This window comes from Tiliqua scincoides, chromosome 7 (assembly GCF_035046505.1).
Source record: "Tiliqua scincoides isolate rTilSci1 chromosome 7, rTilSci1.hap2, whole genome shotgun sequence".
NCBI classification, from domain to species: Eukaryota; Metazoa; Chordata; class Lepidosauria; order Squamata; family Scincidae; genus Tiliqua; species Tiliqua scincoides.
In genome coordinates this window covers 9,753,235-9,773,664 of record NC_089827.1, presented here as the reverse complement: position 1 = coordinate 9,773,664, position 20,430 = coordinate 9,753,235, and the positions used below count along the sequence as shown (strand labels likewise).

At 42.5% G+C, this 20,430-nt stretch overlaps 1 pseudogene; it reads left to right on the top strand.

The window, feature by feature from the left end:
• The first annotated feature begins 19,829 nt into the window (after nucleotides 1-19,829).
• Nucleotides 19,830-19,949, top strand: LOC136658080 (5S ribosomal RNA; annotated as a pseudogene).
• The last annotated feature ends 481 nt before the right edge of the window (nucleotides 19,950-20,430 follow it).

The following is a 20,430-nucleotide window of genomic DNA, read 5'->3' as shown; positions in this document are numbered from 1 at the left end:
GTACAGTAAGGTCAATGAGACATTGACACACTTGGGATCAAGCAATATGAGAGCTTGGCTAAGGGCTTAGTGTTTAACCATGTAATGCATTCTGCAGGGGAGTGGCACCGAGATGCAAGTATCATGTTGCTCCCTAAGGCATCTGGTGGGCCACTGTGAGATACAGGAAGCTGGACAAGATGGGTCTTTGATCTGATCCAGCAGGATCTTATGTCCTTGCGTTCTTAAGACTTAGCTTGGCTAAGGGCTTAGTGTTTAACCATGTAATGCATTCTGCATCGAAGGAATATTTAAGAAGTTATGTAAAGAATTGTATTCGACTCCCTATAAAGGATAAAAAAAGATCATACCAGAAGCTGAAGTTTAAGACTCAAGCAAATAAAATCATTTGGTAATATGTGGGCTTCTTGAAGGAACTATTTTGTTGAAGTATTGGGGGTGTTTCAAATACTCTTCAAAACTAGTTTCCAAACCTGAGTGTAGAAGAGACAAATTGTCCACCTTCAACTGTTCTTCATAGCCCCTGGTGAAAAACATAACTGTCAAATAATGACATTTAAAAATAGGAGAAAGGTGGTGTTCTGATCCCTAGCTCTTACTGAGAGATTGAGGTTCTTTGGGACTAGAAGCAAGTCTAGTCCAAGGTTGTCATAAAAGCTTTATTTGTCTAAAGTCTAAGAAAGGTGGTGTTCTGATCCCTAGCTCTTACTGAGAGATTGAGGTTCTTTGGGCTCCAAGGAAGAAGCAAGTCTAGTCCAAGGTTATCATAAAAGAGCTTTATTTGTCTAAAGTCTACCTATGGGAGCTTCTTATGGGAGCATCAACTTATGGGAGCTTCTCCAGCTCATCATTCTTTCATGTCATCCAAATTGGCTGTGGATGGCCTTGGATGTCAGACTGGTGAGGCAAGGATGGTGCATTCAGTAGGCTTCATGTTTTAAAAATTGGCCACTTGGCCCGAGTTAAACTCAGTCTGAAGACTGGTGTCTTCAAAGGAGCGTGTGTGCGCGTGAATGCTACTTCAGAATGCCAGATGCAGGGGAGTGGCAGCGAGATGCAAGTATCATGTTGCTCCCTAAGGCATCTGGTGGGCCATTGTGAGATACAGGAAGCTGGACAAGATGGGTCTTTGATCTGATCCAGCAGGACCTTATGTCCTTGCGTTCTTAAGACTTACAATGTCTCCAAGTGGTTTATCAGGCTACACAGCCTGCTAGTGTCCGACAAAGCCCAAGAGCCAAACAACAGCTGAACACAAGGGCTTATATAGACTTGTTTACTGATGAAGTGGCCCAACAAGGCATATTCCCATCACTTTGGAGAAGCAGGTGCAAGTACGTTGATACATCTGAAGGAGAAGCATAGCCTTGAGCTTTAGGGGGAAACACTCAGGAATGCATCTCTATCACCTCAATCTCATGAAACCAGGCAGGTGCAGCTACTGAGGTCTTTGTTTGGGGTCCATATTCTCTGCTTTTCATGGGTACGGTCCAGTGGGAAAGCAGACGGTCTCCAGGGGATGGGAGACACAAAGAAGATGGCTGCCAGGCAGGAAAGATGGCTGCAGGTGTTACAGATGACCACAGATAGCTAGCCTTAAGGAAACTTGGATATTATCTTCTTCATACTGGTATGAGACATACAGCAATAATCGGCTTCTCTTTATCTCTGTTATTGCAATTTAACTTGATGTGCTATTTGGGCTCAACATTCATTGCAGTAAAACACAGATTGAAAACACATAGTCAATTCTACTTCCCTTGGAACGATCAGGTAACCTGCCACGTCTGTTTTTCCCTGTACTATTGGTTGAATAGCTATGCTCTGCATTTTTGTTCTCCCACCCACCGATAATGGCTCACCAGCCAAAATAAATTTGCCAAGCCCACAAGCAAAGAATAAAAGCCTTCCAACTCGTCCCTCTATAGCCTTCCAACTCATCCCTCTGTATCACACATTTAGCACCAGGATCCACTTAGAATGAGAATCTGTCGGGACCCACTGGAAGTGATGTCATTAACCTGGGAGTGATGTCATGACCATAAGTGACATCATCAAGCAGGAACATTTTTAACAATCCTAGGCTGCAATCCTATCCACACTTACCCAGGAGTAAGCTCCATTGATTATAACTGTTAAAAGAATATACATAGTAGCCTATTAAAAGTACAGGTCTGTAACATTACCCCAAATGCAGTCACATACTATGGTAGCATCAAGTCTGAGATATTAAAAATAAAATATTGAAATGAATGGGGACCCACCTGAAATTGGCTTGCAACCCAGTTAGTGGGTCCCGACCCACAGTTTGAGAAACACTGCTCTATAGCAGGGGTGTCCAAAGTTTTCGGCAGGAGGGCCACATCAGCTCTCTGACACTGTGTCGGGGGCCGGGCCAAAAAAAGAATCAATTTACATTTAAAATTTGAATAAATTTACATAAGTTTACATAAATGAATATATTAAAGATGAACTTATATGAATGAATGAAAGTCTTGCAATAGCTTAAGGCCTATAAAAGGCCTTGCACAAAGCAAGGATGGCCTTTCCTTTGCTGCCGCTGCTGCATCACAGATGCGAAACAGCAAGCAGTGGAGTGAGCCTTTATCCCACAGCTCACGCAAGAGGTCAAACAGTCGCCCTCACGCTGAGAGCAGTTGCATTGGGCCAGTGTGGGCTTCAACAAATCTCAGGAGGGCCAGAGGCTCATTGGAGACTGGGGGGTCCCTGAGGGCCACATTGAGAGGCCTCGAGGGCCGTGAGTGGCCCCCGGGCCGGGGTTTGGGCACCCCTGCTCTATAGTAAGATAAACACAAGGCAGCCCACTCATCACAGGTTAAGGCCATGTTCCGCAAGCCCCATGTCGCTGGGGTTGCACCTCACCCTTCGGGTTGTGTAAGTTGCTACTTATTAAGTCTCTCCCAGTCCTCCAGCCATACTGTCTTTGGCTGCTGCTTCTGCAGTATTGGGCTGGCATAATTGAAACCATTCAAAGGTAGGAGTAATTGAAACTTTTCAAAGTTATTTGAAACTGTGCCTCCCCATGTGGTTTATCAGCCAGTTCTTCCTGAAGATTATGATAGTTCTCTCTTTCTTTCCTTCAAAAGCTCAAATGTATGCCTTTATCAACTGGTTCTCCGACGCATCCTCGGCATCAAATGGCAGGACAAAGTTCCAAACAACACAGTCCTGGAACGTGCTGGAATCCCTAGCATGTATTCACTGCTGAAACAGAGACGCCTGCGTTGGCTCGGTCATGTTGTGAGAATGGATGATGGCTGGATCCCAAAGGATCTCCTCTATGCAGAACTCGTGAAAGGAAAGCGCCCTACAGGTAGACCACAGCTGCGATAAAAGGACATCTGCAAGAGGGATTTGAAGGCCTTAGGAGTGGACCTCAACAGGTGGGAAACCCTGGCCTCTGAGCGGCCCGCTTGGAGGCAGGCTGTGCAGCATGGCCTTTCCCAGTTTGAAGAGACACTTGGCCAACAGTCTGAGGCAAAGAGGCAAAGAAGGAAGGCCCATAGCCAGGGAGACAGACCAGGGACAGACTGCACTTGCTCCTGGTGTGGAAGGGATTGTCACTCCTGAATCGGCCTTTTCAGCCACACTAGACGCTGTTCCAGAACCACCATTCAGAGCGCGATACCATAGTCTTTCGAGACTGAAGGTTGCCAACAACATGATGGAAGCGTTTAACTACCGCTTCCATTTTGGTACCTATACTGCCCTTTAAAAGTTATTGCTTTCAGTTGCTTCACAGTGAAGAGAAGAAACAGGAGCAGCCGTTTTCAACCGGTGTGCCACGCCACATTGATGTGCTGTGAAAGGTCTGCAGGTGCGCCATGGGAGTTTGGACCACAGTGGTTGAAGATCACTGAAAAAAATCTTTCAGATTCTGCAGCTCTGTTTCAAGGGCAACTGTGTCTAGTAACGAATTGTCAGGGCAGGCAATTCATTACTATGGACATTTGCCCTAGAAACAGAGCCGCAGAACCTGGAAGAGTCTAACAGAAGCCAGTAGAGACATCAGAAGCAAAGACCATAGAGGTCAGTGTGCTATAAGAAGAAAAATACTGAAAATTGCTTATGTAGAGGAGCTCTTTCTCTTTGATCCTTTGCCGGACCAAAAGCCAGAACAAAAGCTGCTTTTGCCATGCCATCTTGCTGTTACTGGGGTTGTTCAAGAGAAATTTCATGTGGCGCTTTTTGTTCAAGATGTTTGTCTTGGCTCTTACTCATGGAGTTCAAACAAGCACTGGTACTAGCCTTTCTCCCTGTCTCTCCCGCTCCCCCCCCCCCGAATGCTGAAATGCAGCAAGCATGCGGCGTGTGCAACACCTGAATTGGAATGGCACACAAATGGCAAACCAGCACCTGAGAGGGTAACTGATCTCCCTGTAAAGAATTCAGCTGGCATTGCAGTTTCCTAGAGCTTGGCAATCTTCAACTTTCTGGGACAGAAAGCTTTGATCAAGACACGGGCTATTCCAATGCTTAATTCTTTCTTTTCTTTTCTTGCTCACCTAAGGCATTCTTTAAATACAATTGTCTGACTGCATGGCAAGGCTCTTGAGATTTGTGGTACAGTATTACAGTATTGTGGGATCACAGTTTTGCACCAGCAGGCCATTTTTTAGCCTCACCTTATCCCCACTTCCTGATTCAGGTTGCTAATCATAAGAAGAGCCTCGCTGGATCAGGCCAAAGGCTCATCTAGTCCAGCTTCCTATATCTCACAGTGGCCCACCAAATGCCCCAGGGAGCACACAAGACAACAAGAGACCTGCACCCTACTGCCACTTCCTTGCGCCTAGCATTCTAAGAGAGCCTACTTCTAATACCAGGAGATTGCACATACCCATCATAGCTTGTAACCTGTGATGAACTTTCCTTCTAGGAATCTGTCCAATCCCGTTTTAAAGGCATCTAGGCCAGAGGCCATCACCACATCCCACACCACAAGGCACTCCACAGACTAATCACATGCTGGGTGAAGAAATACTGGTGTGTGCCACTTAATGATGGGGTACGTTGTCCAATTCCCGTTGTTATGTGATTAGGTAATTAAGTGAACATTCCGTTGAAACTTTTGCCTTTGTTGTGTAAACAGACACTTCTTGCCAGACACTGGCTGGCTGCACACTCTACTGAAGACAGATTGCCTCTTCTTTGCATAAAGAAGTAATGTTGTGTAAACAGGCACTCTGCTGCAGGCTATCAAGAGATGTGATTGCCTCATTAAGAGCGTTTTTATTGTGCTTTGACCACCATCATATACGCGTCCGTCGTTAAGTGAACGGTTGTTAAACAGCATATACCTATATTTTCTTTTGTGTGTTTGTACTCTTCCAACACTCAATTTTAGCGGATGTCTCCTGGTTCTGGTGTTACTTAAGAGAGAAAAGAGCATCCCTCTATCCATTCTATCCATCACTCTCTCCACTTAGTCATGCCATTCTGATGTCACCACCCAGTTTTGCTCTCCACCCACAGCAGGTTCTCCTTCCCTTTGCTGAAAAGCAAATTGCTTTTCCAGTTCATCTGTCTGAATCACCCCTGGATTGCCCCAGACATCGCATCAAACCACATTAGAGCTCACTTGGATTTTGACAGATGACCTGAACTTCAGGAAAATGGGACCACGAGGCATTGCGACCTCTTGATATTTTGAGTCTGAGATAAAAAAATTACCATAATTTATCTCCTCTTCCTTCCGTTTAAAGAGGCCGACAGAGTATTTGAAAGGGCTTTTGGTAAGCAAAGAACGCAGCCCTGAATACAGCATAGATGTCTTCACCATAAGCTATTTGCACTCCCATTTGAATCAATGGGATATTCATTACTTAAGGTTGTGTTTTTGTTTTTTTTTTGCATTCCTCAAAACATTTGTTGGCAGTAGATGTGATCTGATTTTATTTCAGTTGATTCTGTTGTTGTGGGCATCACCAGTTAGTACCTATGTGCTCAAGTGCCTGTGGGCCCACCCACCAACTCTTCAAGCCCCCTAGAACCCACTTTTACAGTGGGCAATGGTGGGGCAATAAACTTACCTCTCTCTATCACTACTTTCCAAGATTGATTGACTGACTGGGGCATGTTTGTACCTGGGTTCCCATTTCCATGTGAATGTTTATATCTGGGTTCATTTTTACTGGTCAGTCATCCATGTAGACTGCACACAAATTATACCTGCATTGAATGGAATGTGCAAATAATTGTACCCAGGTACAAACTAATAATATCCAAACCCACAGATTGCCCAGCGTCATTTAACAAATAAGAAGCCCTTCTGACTTGATTTAATGTGGAAAATAGCTGCCAGCTGCAAAGAGAAGGATAAGGGGATTTCTATAACAGATACCAGGTTGTACCCCAGTAATCATGGTTAAGGCTGCAATCCTATACACAGTTCCTTGGGAGAAAGTCCCACTGAATATAGTGGATCTTACTTCAGAACAGATAAGCATAAGATTGTACTGTTCTATTGGAATGAATAGGACTTGTTAATCATAACTAACTTGTCTCATTGATTTTAATACTGTTTTTAACTTTCCAAGGATACAGTCCATAATTCAATGTCCGTGTGTGTGTATATATGGTAAGTCATATATATATGGTAAGTGCTGTCACCACCTCCCCCCAGCAAAGACATCACATCACTCTACTGTGAGGGACATGCACCCCCCCGCCCAGGCTTGGCTACACTACTGCTGTGTTCTAGATCATGGGTCTCCAAACCTTGGCCCAGGGGCCAGTTGCGGACTGCGGCCAGCCTCAGACCGGCCCGCGGCCAGCCTCTTGTCCCCTGAAAGCCTCTGGCCCACTTGGCCGAACATGACTGGAACTGTGCTCTGGTTGCATCTGGAGGGTGTTCTAAGGGCCAGAGAGTTTGAATGAATGAGCCCATTCATTCATTGATTCACTCATCTAAGTTCCATCTCTAATTTATTTATATATATTTTATATTTAAATTTTTTCCCGGCCCTCGACACCATGCCAGGTATTTGATGCGGCCCTCTGGCCAAAATGTTTGGAGACCCCTGTTCTAGATGTTTTCATATCTCATTTTTCTCCTTCTGGGGACTTCTGGCACTTCTAACTTGGCTGAAGCACAAGTAGGAGTTATGTCAGCACTGTACCAGCAGAGGAGGTTACCATTCTGTTTTGTATCCCTTTTTTAACAAGGGAATGACTGTGGCTCACTTTAGAAATGTATTATTTAGGAGAAAATGAGATCAGGAAAGGCAGAACCTTTCTTGAGCCTTAGCAAGACAATATATAAGTAAATTGCAATGTATCAGGATATAAGTCACCATCATTTTACATTTGTGTTTATTTAATCATTAATTCTTATGCCACCAGCACCCTAGTCTCACTGATGCTCACCTAAATATTTTGAAGTACATCGTGTATGGACTGTATCCAAAGGAGGCAAAGATAAAACATGTATTGTTATATTAGACCTTATCACTCTGGTTACTGGCTGCACTCTGGTTTCCTCATCTGATAATACTTTATTATCACTTTGATCTACAACTGACAAGAATCTACTTGAGTAGCATAGGCAGTATCAGGGTGGATGAATGTAGCCTATTCTGAATATTAGCTACCCATCCGATTGAATTTTTTTTAAACTTTTGGTGGACCTTGTAAGATTCAAGATAGAGCTTCCCCCACCCCTCTTTGCCCATCCTTTTTTTCTTGTCTTTTTTTCTAAACATACTGCACAGTTAAGCAATTTATTTGTACTCCCAATTCATGCATGCTCTTCATGTATAAGGCTGTATAGCCACCAACATGAATACAAGTCTCCCATTTAGATTATGAAGTGCTCAGCATATTTTGCAGTGCCACAGTGTTCCTTACATTAATGAGATCAGGGGTGGCCAACCTTTCAACTTTAGGCCTCCTGGGCCTTTAACAATAGTGTAGAAGAGGGAATTTCAGCAGGTGCAACTTCTCATCTGTGAGATGACAAGCTATACTTACTGAAAATTCCCTCCTCTGTATAATGGTTAAAGGTCCAGGAGCCTTAAAATTGAAAAGTTGGCCAGCCCTGCACAAGAAGAAACTGACTTGCCATTTTTCTTCTGAACTTTCATGTTTCCACATAATAAATGTGTAAGCTACTGGAGCTCAGATCAGTCATTTGGAATTTAAAAAAAATAAAATTGAAAAACATACCAGCCATCACAAAGGAGTTTGTGGAGCCTGGAGTTACAATCCAAGAGGAGGGCTTATGAAATTCCCAGCAGGAAAATCCACATAAGCAGGTCCTATGACAGAAACAGCTTCACTGAATAGAAAGTCAAGAATGAGTTCTTAGATCTCTGCTGCCCTGGAAGCAAGTCTTCAGGGCAAAGGAAGAGAGAATAAATAAGGGGTTGACCCATATGTGTAAAGGTAGAGGTGTGGCTGTGTCACAATAGGACAGCAGGGTGTCTCCTCTTCCAAGTTTCTTTCCTGCTACAAGACTCCTAGTTCTCTGAACAAGGTGGTCTTTCATTCATTGATTTCATAACAGGTTCTCACATGTTTTGCCCAATTTACCCAAGTCACTGCAGAATCAGTATTTTTTGGCTAATGAAAGGCAAAAAAAAAAAAAAAAAAAGGATAATGTTTTTGGCTGTAACCCACAGACCAGTTCACCTTGAGTACTTGGATTTAAGAAATGATTTAAAGCCTTTGGAATGGAAAGGCCTTTTAAATAGGTTAGCCTAGGTATGTGGAGTTGTTTTTCTATGAGTGTTTGGGATAACAGAAGCACTGAGAGGCAGGATGGTGCAGTGGTTCAGGAGTTGGACTAAAAACTTGGAAGACCTAGGTTCAAATCCTCTCTCAGCCATGAAGCTTCCTGGGTAACCTTGGGTCTGTCACAATCTCTCACCTACCTCACAGGGTTGTTGTGCTCAAGAGGAAAAAACAATGCATGCAACCCTGAGCAACTTGAAGGAAAGGTGGTGTGAAAGTGTGAAAAATAAATAATAAGTGCATAATCCAACCATAGTGGGAGGCAATTGCAGCAGGTAATCACAAGGAATCTGTATCTTCCCTTTTTGTGGGATACCATTTCAGTGGTTAAGACCTGTGTTTGTGAAATTGGGTCAATCCAGCGTTACTGTAGCCCTGTGGGAATCAGTCACAGAAAAGTGGGTCTCGGGAATCTGCAGTAGTAGGTAAAGGACACTCACTGTAGCTTCTTTGGCAGGCTGACTGCTTATGGCTCATTGCTTATAGCCCACTACTTATAAGTAAACACTGTGGTTCAGTTTCCATGGGGCTTCTTTGTCAGTTGGAGGGGGACTTCCTTCACAATAATTTGTTGGGGCCTGCGTTAATTGGATCAGGCCATTCTGGTGGCTTTACATTCCCCTTAGTCTGCCCTATGACATAGACTGAGAAACATTTGCTTTCTCACCAGTAAAAGCGTCTGTGCTACTCCACTGTAGCTTCAATAGGGCTCAATACATTTCCTTGTCAGCTATCTCAGCTTGTCAGTTTCACAGCCCACCAAAAATTGAGTCACACCTACTGCTGTCGTTTAAGAACTGCTGAGCTATAGAATTGATGGGAGATTTGCAGAAATCATGCCTCTCCTTGGATTAATGGAAGTGCCTTCTACCTGCAGAAGAGGGAGTCAGGATACAACCACCCATTTAGTCGGAAATAAACCAAAACAAAATCATTCCCAAACCTAAGTATGCTCAGGTTTGCTGTCATATCAGCTCATGTCATTTGCATTGTTTCAGCCATAACAGCCTGTAATACAATACAGAAACCCAACTCCACACCATTCAATCGCTTCCTGAAAACTAAACAATATTATTATTATTATTATTATTATTATTATTATTATTATTATTATTATTATTATTATTATTATTAACAGTATTTATATACCGCTTTTCAACTAAAAGTTCACAAAGCAGTTTACAGAGAAAAATCAAATAACTAAATGGCTCCCTGTCCCAAAAGGGCTCACAATCTAAAAAGATGCAAAAGAATACCAGCAGACAGCCACCAGAACAGACACTGCTGGGGTGAGATGGGCCAGTTACTCTCCCCCTGCTAAAAAAGGAGTACCTGCATGAAAAAGTGCCTCTTATCCAATTAGCAGGGGTTACCAACCCAATTAGCAAGTCCCTACCACGCAATTTATGAAGGCAAACCAAATCCATGTGAGAGGTTACCAAAACCAGAACCTTGTCACTATGAATTACCTAGGCATTACTGTTAATGTGTTTAAAAAAACTGTTTTTGAAAGGTAGAGTCATTTTGGAATTCTTCACTGCCTTCTTATTTGCAGGTAAGGGAATTGCACAGGATGTGACTGCTGTAGATGTTGCTCAGCATGTGGTTAGTCAGCGAGTGGTTGGTCTGTGGAACTCCTTGCCACAGGATGTGGTGATGGCGTCTGGCCTGGACGCCTGTAAAAGGGGATTGGACAAGTTTCTGGAGGAAAAATCCATTACAGGTTACAAGCCATGATGCGTATGTGCAACCTCCTGATTTTAGAAATGGGCTATGTCAGAATGCCAGATGCAAGGGAGGGCACCAGGATGAGGTCTCTTGTTATCTGGTGTGCTCCCTGGGGCATTTGGTGGGCCGCTGTGAGATACAGGAAGTTGGACTAGATGGGCCTATGGCGTGATCCAGTGGGGCTGTTCTTATGTTCTTATGATGTTGTAATCCTACTCAGGAAGCTCTGGAAATCAAGAAACTGGTCTCTGGTGATGTTCTGTCATTTCCAATCAAGCATGATGAAAACTATGTGCTCAGTTTCACCTTGTCATCCTTAATCACTGCTAACTTGCTTCGTTTCTGCATCTTACTACACTCTCCATGGCCTCCTGTTTCATGAATAACCCAATCCTAGGCATGTCTACTCAGAAGTAAGTGCACAGAACGGCAGCCTGAGTCACTACTCCTGTTGTAGTTATTCGTTAGGCTTTCAGAATATAAGAGAGGCAAATTGCACAAATATGTTTGAGGAGGTAATAACGCCTCTAGCATCATTTAGTGCTTAATAGTGCAAGTCTTGACACATCTACTCAAAATTAAGCTCCATTGAGTTCAATGGGATTTACTTCCAGGTACATGAGCATAAGATTGCAGCCTCAAAGGCCTGGGCTACAAATCAAGAACTCCTTGTTCAAAACTCAACTCTGCCACTAGCTGAGTAGGGGAACAATAATATGCACCTACTTTACAGGACCGTTGTAAGGGTTACAATGAGATGATAACACATAAAGGGCTTTGAACAAGCACTCTAGAAATTGTAAGTATTATTGAAACTGAGCAATGTATAACAAAAAGATCCATAAAACATTGGAGTAGGTTTCCTGGAAGTAAGCCCCTTTTTAGTCCTACTTTCCTAGCAGTAAGCCCCACTCAACACAATGGAACTAAGGAGATAGGATTGTGCTGTAGATCTCATTACTTTTGGGCACACTTCTTACCTATCTTCTGCCCTCTTGTAGTCTCCACTCTGCCGACTGGTTAAAATTGGTTAATATTTTCTTCGTGGTTAAAACTCAAGTTATGTCTCGTGCTTCGTACCTCTATCCCTTCTCTCCGGCTTCCCCTTTCCTTCAAGACTCTCTGCCTCCTGACACCCACACCTTGTAACTGTTTAAACAGCATCTGAAGACATCCCACTTCTCCTGAGCCTTTGATGTCTAATTATTCTCCGATCCTCTTTTCTCCCCCTCCACCTTTGATGCCCTTTCCCAGAGCTGGCTTCAGGTACGAGGAGGCCTTCAGCAAGGTCATCTCTGGTGGGCCTCTCTTCCCAGAGTGGGACACCCTTCCTTTACTGTGGCAATAGATACAGGATTCTTTCACTCTTGATGGACCAGTGGAAGGAACAGTGACAGTTACCAGAGTAAGTAGCAGCTCCCACTTGCTGTATTTTCTCCCCCACCAGTACACAGTACCCCACAGAGCAATGCAATTCTGCATTGCTTATTGTATATGGGAGGACATGGTGGGTGGCAGCAAGATGACTAGCTGCTGCTGCTACCTCTCCACCCACAGAGAAGAAGGCTTCCATCTACTGCCACAGTAAGGGAAGGAAGGCCCACTCCAACATCAGCTAGGTACTGTTACCCAGATTCATTCTCCCTTGGAGGCCAGGACTGGGTACTCTTAGGGCATTGGAATCGATGCGTAATTTCATGCAGAATACAATGAAACAAATTGTGCTAAAATATGTCTGTTCTATCAAAAGTTAAAGCCAAAAAACCCGCAGGGGTGGGACAATGGTGTGTCACTAAGCCCAATGCTTGAGCTTTACCCCACCTACTTCATGGGAGAAGGTTCATCATGGGGATGACATGTTGGCCTCCCGCACAGGGTGACACAAACCCTGGTCATGCCACTGTTCTACATAATTACTTGTCTCCAAAGGTTCTCTTCCTCTGAAGGAAGTACCTTCCTAAAGAAGGAACCCTTTGCATACAGGTCATTAATCCAGGTGTTTGAAAACGGTTATTTATTTTACTCAGAAGTAAGCCCATTGTGTTCAGTAAGACTTAGGGCCCAATTTTAGTGGCGCCAAACAGCTACCACCTGATCCTGGACCTGAGCAGGTTAGAGGTCTCCTGGGGGGGGGGGGGGGAAGGACATTCATCTCCTTACCCCGAATAAAGCCCAAGCCTGCTTAATGGGACTTCATGGGTCTGTGTTAACTAAATTGCTCCATATGGAGAAAGATAGATAGCCTTATAGTTGGATAGCTGAACTAAATCCATAATTTTTATAGGCTTTTCCATTTGAACTTCTACAATTCATCAGTTCAATCTCAACAAATGATTTAAAAAATGATATCCTTTTAATAGTTTCAAAATGCAAAAACCAATTTAAAGTTTCATGTCTTCTCCGGCAATGTGTTATCAACTTAATTGTTAACATTAAATTTGTGAAAAGGAAAAAAAACAATTAGCACACATAATTTATCAGTAAAGAGATCATCAATTAAGCAATTAGATAAATCAACAACTGCAGCAGAAAGAGGGAAAAGACCGTTTAATTAAATCTGTTAATTCACATATATGAGAATCACTTCATTCATCACTATGGAGTTTCAATAGATCCTCATAGAAACTGAATTAGTTTCACAGGTGAAAAATAAAATCTCAGAGTTGTTTCCTCAACAGGTAAAGTGATTAGTTCGTCAGCGAGAAGTTTGTTGATCAGTTTTGGCTTCCACAGGAAGAGAAGTTTAACAGTGACAGGAAAGTTTGTTAGTTAATCAACCAAGAAGTTAGTTTCATCAACAGAAATGTTAGTTCATTAGCAAGAAACATTAGTTAATCCATCGAGGGAAGATCAATTAGTTCATCAAGAAGATGTTTGGATCAATTAGGTAATGATTCTTTTGGAGGTTGACAGAAAAAAGAAAAAAAAAACTGACTAAGAGCACAATCCTATCCAATTTTCCAGCACCCGCTACAGTCGCAATGCAGGGCCAAGGTAAAGGAACAAATGTTCCCATACCTTAAGGAGGCCTCTCTGACTGCTGCCCCACCACAAGATGCAGTGCCTGCCCCATTGGCACAGCTGCACTGGCACTGGAAAATTGGATAGTATTGGGCCCTAAGGCTTCAATCCTATCCACCCTTTCCTGGGAGTAAATCTCACTGAACACAATGGGACTTACCTCTGAGTAGACATGAATAGGATTGAGTTGCCAAACACAAATTTAAGGGAACCTGTTTGTCACATTGATCTGCTTTCCTCTCCATTCACCCCACTCTTTCGTCGTGTGGTCCTTTTAAACAAATCAGGAGGTGAAGTGGGTAAGGGAAGCGGACCACCATTTCCTGCACCCCAAAAAATTGCATGGCAGGTGGCAAGCCACTTCCCTATACACTCATCAAACTTCTTCCTTGCATGATGCCTTTAAATGAAAGAGGAAGTGCAGGACATTCTGGGTGCTCCCGCCATGACCTAAACTTCCTGTTTTGTACAAAAGGATGTGAGAAGAAGAAATAAGGGGCTGGAGGGGGTTGTTAGCACATGGTGGTGGCTGCAGATCGGAGATGGCTTGACATATCCTAGCTCCAACTGCACCTTAAGTGTGCATACCTAGAGGCTGCATTTGCTGTGGCTGCCAAGGTAGAACCTTAGCTGAAGTTAAGGATTTGAGGAGGTGCTCTCCCTGGTGCTATCAAGGGCTGGGCGGTTTCAGAGAGGAGCTTGGTTTGCCAAACCTGTAGGATGAGTGGGGAAGGAAGCAGGATACGGAGGTATCACTCCCACACCTATCTCAGGGAGCCTTGCTTTACTGGAAATCCTGATGTACGCTGTTAAAGCAGTCAGATTGTCATGCCACAACAGACTGAAAGCTTACCCCAACCAGCTGCCATTCCAACCCTAGTGGAACTAGTTCTGAATGTGTGCCCACATGGATATGGCATAATTATTAGCAATAATGCAGAGATTTTGATCTTACTTTATAAGAACTGAACCAATGAATTCACATGATATCACGGCAATCTGCTTTTTGTGCCAAGGATAATCAGATAGAAAAACCAAATAGTATATACTACCCTTTATTTTTTTTAATTGCCAACATCTAGGTATTCCTCTTGGTGTGTTATGACAGAGGCTTTGGGGGCATGAGAGGTGGGAACATAATGACCACCCGAGTGTGTCATTGGTCAACAGGCTGCACAGTGAGTATGTGATGAGTTCTTTCTGAATATTTATAGAGCTCATCCTGCTGTTGCCAGGTGTTTAGACATGTGATCAAAGGAAATTTAAGAGTTACTTTTAAAATGTTGACCAAATAACCTTTGGACAACTTGACATTAATTTTCAACAAATTTTGGAACAGAATGATAGAGAAATGGTAGAAGGATCGTCAGAAGTGTGCTTTAAGTCAACATTTTACAAAGCAAAGGGGGGTGAACAGTAACCAGAAACACAGAGAGGGGAGAATACCATGACACAGATCCCTGGTTGTCAGTTCAGCAGAAGGCAGACACCCAGGTCTAGGAGATACTCATTTTATTCCGAAACCCAGTTCATAGATATAAGGCCCATTGGTTCTGTTTGCCCTGTTTTCTCCTGTGTTGCCAGTAAGAGAGAACATTATACCATACCCTGCAGCAAGATGCCAACTTTTTCTTTCAATCAGTGGCGCAAGACAGCTTATCCAACCTACTGAAACTCATCTTGTGAGTATCACTGACTTTGAGTTACACCCAACACAATTACTTATGTTGCTTAATGCTCTGGCCAAGACACAAGCAAAATCCAGCACTTCTAAAGTTACAATCCTGTGCACATTTACTAGAGAGGAGACCCCCTGAAATCAGTGGGATGCCTACATTGTGCATGTCTCATCTTTTCCTTTCAGTCTTGCAGGCTTTCATCTCTGTAGAACTTCTAAGAACTTCAATAAGAGGTTGACTTTTTTTTACCAAATACGGTGTATCGCAGTGGTTCTCACACATTTAGCACTGGGATCCACTTTTTAGAATGAGAATCTGTCATGACCCACCAGAAGTGATGTCCTGACCGGAAGTGACATCATCAAGCAGGAAAATTTTTGACAGTCCTAGGCTGCAATCCTACACACACTTACCCAGGAGTAAGTCCCATTGACTATCATTGTTAAAAGGGCATACATAGTAGCTTGTTCAAAGCACAGGTCTGTAACATTTGCCCAAATGCAAATGCCATGGTCGCATCAAGTCTAATATATTAAAAATAAAATATTGAAATGAACAGGGACCCACCTGAAATTGGCTTGCGTTCCACCTACTGGGTCCAGACCCACAGTTTGAGAAACACTGGTGTATTGGACTGTGTAAAATATTCAAGACCCTGTGACAACTAACCAAGTAATGAGGCATGAGTTTTTCTTAGCTGAAGTTATTTTTATCTACCGTTTTTAAACATAGCTATCTTCTATGATACAGTAATAATAATAAATTTAATTAATTATAATAAATTTAATTAATTAATGTGGGGGGGCACCAAAATTTTAGGTTGCTCGGGTGACAGATGGCCTAGGTATGCCACTGATGTATCCCTCACATTAGCTGAAACTAATGCGCCACCTGTGCGCAAAGGAAATTTTAAGATTCAAGTACTGTAATAAGCTCATTAGTCTGCTAAAGAAGGTACATTGACCCTTATTCCTATTGCTTACCCCATGGAAAGAATGAAAAAAGCTAATGGATTGCTATTCACTCTACTGATTGCTACATTTGCTCCATTTTACTGCCATCAGGTTATCTCCCAGGAGATGCTTGGCACACAAATCTGGTTCATGCTCTTCTAAACAAGCCTCATGTCAGAAGGTGCTGCCCAATCAACATGACCTTTTCTCTGGCAGGTGATTTTAAGAACAAGGTGAATACAGGCAAGATAAATGGTGTTGTTCATGCTCCACCTGCTGGACGGAATGGGGATGACTCTAGAAGTTCCCCATCCAGGTACTAATGTTCTCTGCTCATCATTCTTTAAATTCACCTGCCTACCTTGATGTCCCTGTATAATAATAATAATAATAATAATAATAATAATAATAATAATAATAATAATAATAAAACTTTATTTATATCCCGCCCTTCTCCCCAAAGGGACCCAGGGCAGCTAACAACATATAAAAGAGATTAAAACATAATTTCACAAACAGATGAAAACATATTAAAAACACATTAGCAGAACCCATAAAAACAGTAGTCAGATAAAAGTCAGAATAAAAGAGCATAAAACAGCAGAGGAATCAGGCCTGTAAAAAGCAACTAAAAGATGTATAAAAGATGTTAAAAAGGCCATGAAGTCAGAAGGCTTGGTTAAACAACAAGGTCTTCAGGCCTCGCCGAAAAGTCTCAAGAGAGGGAGCCATTCTCAAGTCAAGGGGAAGGGAGTTCCACAACGTTGGTGCCACTACTGAGAAGGCCCTGTATTTGAAGCATGCCAGTTAAATCTAGCCAACCTTTAATTGACAATGTCTGAGAAATAAGATTTCTCAGCCTCCTTGGACAGCTTATTATATTTCCTGGAGTCATCCAATAGTATGTTTTTCCTTATGCCCTAATCTGTCTTCTTATTTAAAGGCATTTTTTTTTGTTTTGTCCAATTCTTAGCAGACAGAGTGGACAATTGTAATCTTGCTCAGCAAATTAAGACCCATGCTTTATTTATTGTTTGGCTCCCATTCATTTACCTAGAACTGTGGTTCTCAAACGTTTTAGCACTGGAGCCCAATTTTTGGAATGACAACCTCTCAGGATGCACCACAAGCGATGTCATTAACCTGGAAGTGATGTCATGGTCAGAAGTGACATCATCAAGCAGGAAAATTTTTGAACAACCTATAGGACAAAATCAAATTTAAGTAAATTAAATGTTTACAGTAAGTATTATAAGCTCAATAATTTAAAATAAAGAAGAACCCTCCCAAACCATTGCCGATCTGTTTTTTAAAAAAAATTCCCAAACATCCCAATGGCTGCAACCTAGCCCACATTTACCCAACTATATGCCCCATTCACTATCATTGTTAAAAGCATATACACAGCAGAGTAGCCTATTAAAAGTACAGATCTATAACATTTCCCCAGATGCAGTCACATACCATGGTAGCATCAAGTCTAATATAATACACATTGAAATGAATGGGAACCCAACTGAAACTGGCTCATGACCCACCCAGGGGGTCCTGACCCACAATTTGAGAATTGTGATTCTCAATTTGAGAATTTGAGAACTGATCTAGAGCATAATGCTTGAATGCACACAGAATGTTCCAGGGTCATTTTCACCTACTCCTTGCAACTGATATCAGGTAACCAGTAGTTAGCCGTTGTTCAAAAACCATTGCTGCAATGGGGAACATTTTAAGCCCCCCCGCCCCCCATGGCAGCTTTTTGGATGCTAAGAAGACAATGAAGGCTCTATATCAAACTGCAGGAAATGATAAAGATGCTGTAAACAAGTCTTTAATTGTGGTAAACAAGCCTTTAATTAAAACCAGCCAGCACATTTCAATCTCTGTTAATGAAGCATACATTTATAAAGGATTTAATGGGAGAAAAAAAAAATCATCAGCTAGTTTAAAAAAAAGAAAAATAGGAACATTAAGATCATCCCTTCATATTCCAAAAAAGCCTTTGAACCCAGTAGCGTTTTTTAAGGTTGTTCTTGCTGGTTGCAGACCAGTACTTGTTGATTTTTATTAATTGCTTAATGGTTTTTATGACCGATGGGTTTTATTGCTGCTGATTTGCCACTGGTTGGTTTTTAATATGGTGTTTTGAATGTATTTTATAGTTTATGAACTATATGTATTTTTGAACGTATATGTATTTTTAAAGTGTTGTGAGCCGCCTTGGGTGCTCTTTGGGAAAAAGGCAGGATATAAATTGAGTATATAAATAATATCTTGATTAAATGTATCTACAATTCTGATTTTACTGTTCCTAATCTCTACTATTGGTTCTAATTATTTAAAGGTGTACAGTGGTCATCCATATCCTCGAGTCCTGTATTGATTCAACCAACCAAAATATAGTATTTGGTCACAGGGGGCAAAGATTTGGGCTCCCTCACTGAGAGATGTAGAGCTTCAGTGACACTGTTGATGCATCTCTTCTCCAAACAATCTAGCAAGGGAGAAATGGCTATTTGTTTCTGTTGCAAGAACAGCCTGCCCATCACATCGCACAGCAGTCCTCCTGGTTCTTCTCCCCAATCTAGCAGTCCCTCTACCATCTTGCATCCCAAGGTGTAGAGCCCTGATGGAGTAGAACTCATCCAGCAGCTGCAGCACTTTCTAGTAAATCTTATACTCCTTTCCACCAGACATCTCCCCCCAGTGTCCTTGTGAGTGGAGAGGACCTCTCCTGTCAATCACGTGTGGGCCAAAAAGAGGCAGTGAGAATAAAAGGGGGATGGGGCACACCTTATCAGTTTTCTGATCTCCCTCAATTCGACGTTCTTCACTGCTCCCCCTCAACTCATCTCTCCAGTGGCAAGGCCACTTTAGTCAACCTCATGACTGTACTTACTCAGGGTTGGAGGAATGGAAGACAATTAAATTTATGGAAATTAAAGATCCAGACCATACGGCAGGGGGGTCAAACATAAGGCCCAGGGGATGGATGAGGCCCTCAGAAGCCCTTTATTTGGCCCTCAGGCTCTCCCAGTTCCACCATCAGTTGCTGAGCTGTGCCGAGGTGTCACTGCTGAATGGGCACCCCGCACAATAATTGGGGTGTCCCATATCTTGAAAATATGATCAAGATTTGCATATTTTCTGGTCCGTCATTTGCAATAATGAGTTCCTACGTTTTTAAAAGTGCTCATTTCTGGTCATGACCTGCTTAATGACATCACTTTCTGCTGTGTGACATCACTTTTGGACCTCAGCAGGCATCATGAATGCCATTTGGCCCACTATATGACACCCCTACCTTAGGTTTATAACCCTGAGGCCTCCAGCTAACACAGGAATATGTCTTGACTGAATCAAGGCTGGTGACAATGTTCACTAGGGAATCAACAAATTCATTGTTCGGAGGCAGTTCCCCAAGTCACAAGGAGAACAGCACCTATCCAAAATGTCACCGATTCTTTGGGACATGATTTTAAAATGGAATGCCCATGAAAGTCTTTTGTAAAGCCACACGCTACATAGATTTCATTACAGAAAAAAGTAACATTACCCCCAAATCACCCCCAAAATGGAGAAACCAATCATCTGAATCCGTTCACAGAAAGAGGTTGCATGAACAAGACCAAAGTGGACAGTAAGGATTTGCAGTGATTTGGCTGGCCTGTCAGTTTCATGCCAGGGGTTCATTCCCTCCCACAGCAACTGTTACCCTGCACATGCCTGATCTCGTCTGATCCCGGAAGCTAAGCAGGGTCAGGCCTGGTTAGTACTTGGATGGGAGACTGCTTGGGAATACCGGGTGCTGTAGGCTTATACCATAGTCTTTTGAGACTAAAGGTTGCCAACCAAATAACATTCCCTCCCTTTGACTTGACTGCAGTGTTTGAAAATTAAACTTTTTTAAAATGAGAGAGATGTTGAAAACATGGTCTGTAATTTCTCAATCGACCTTTATTTCAAAACCCTGCTCCAAGATACTCGATATCGTCACCCTTTTCAAATAGCAATTATGCAGCTGTTGGCACTAACTGGTGGTCTTCTTAATGGCTGGGCAACAACTGAGAGTGGCATCAGCTTTGCCTCAGGACCTTAATTCAGTCAGCTATTAAAAAAGATGGAGCAGCTGGAAGCATAATCACCGCTGCTCCTGTTTTGAAACAATATTCCATTGCCCATAGTTTAAACATTTCATTAAGCTCCTCTTCATTTTACTTATGCTTTTTTTCTGTGATAGTCTTGACGGACAACTCACTGTGATCTGAACTGCATAATGGCAGCTATTACAATGATGA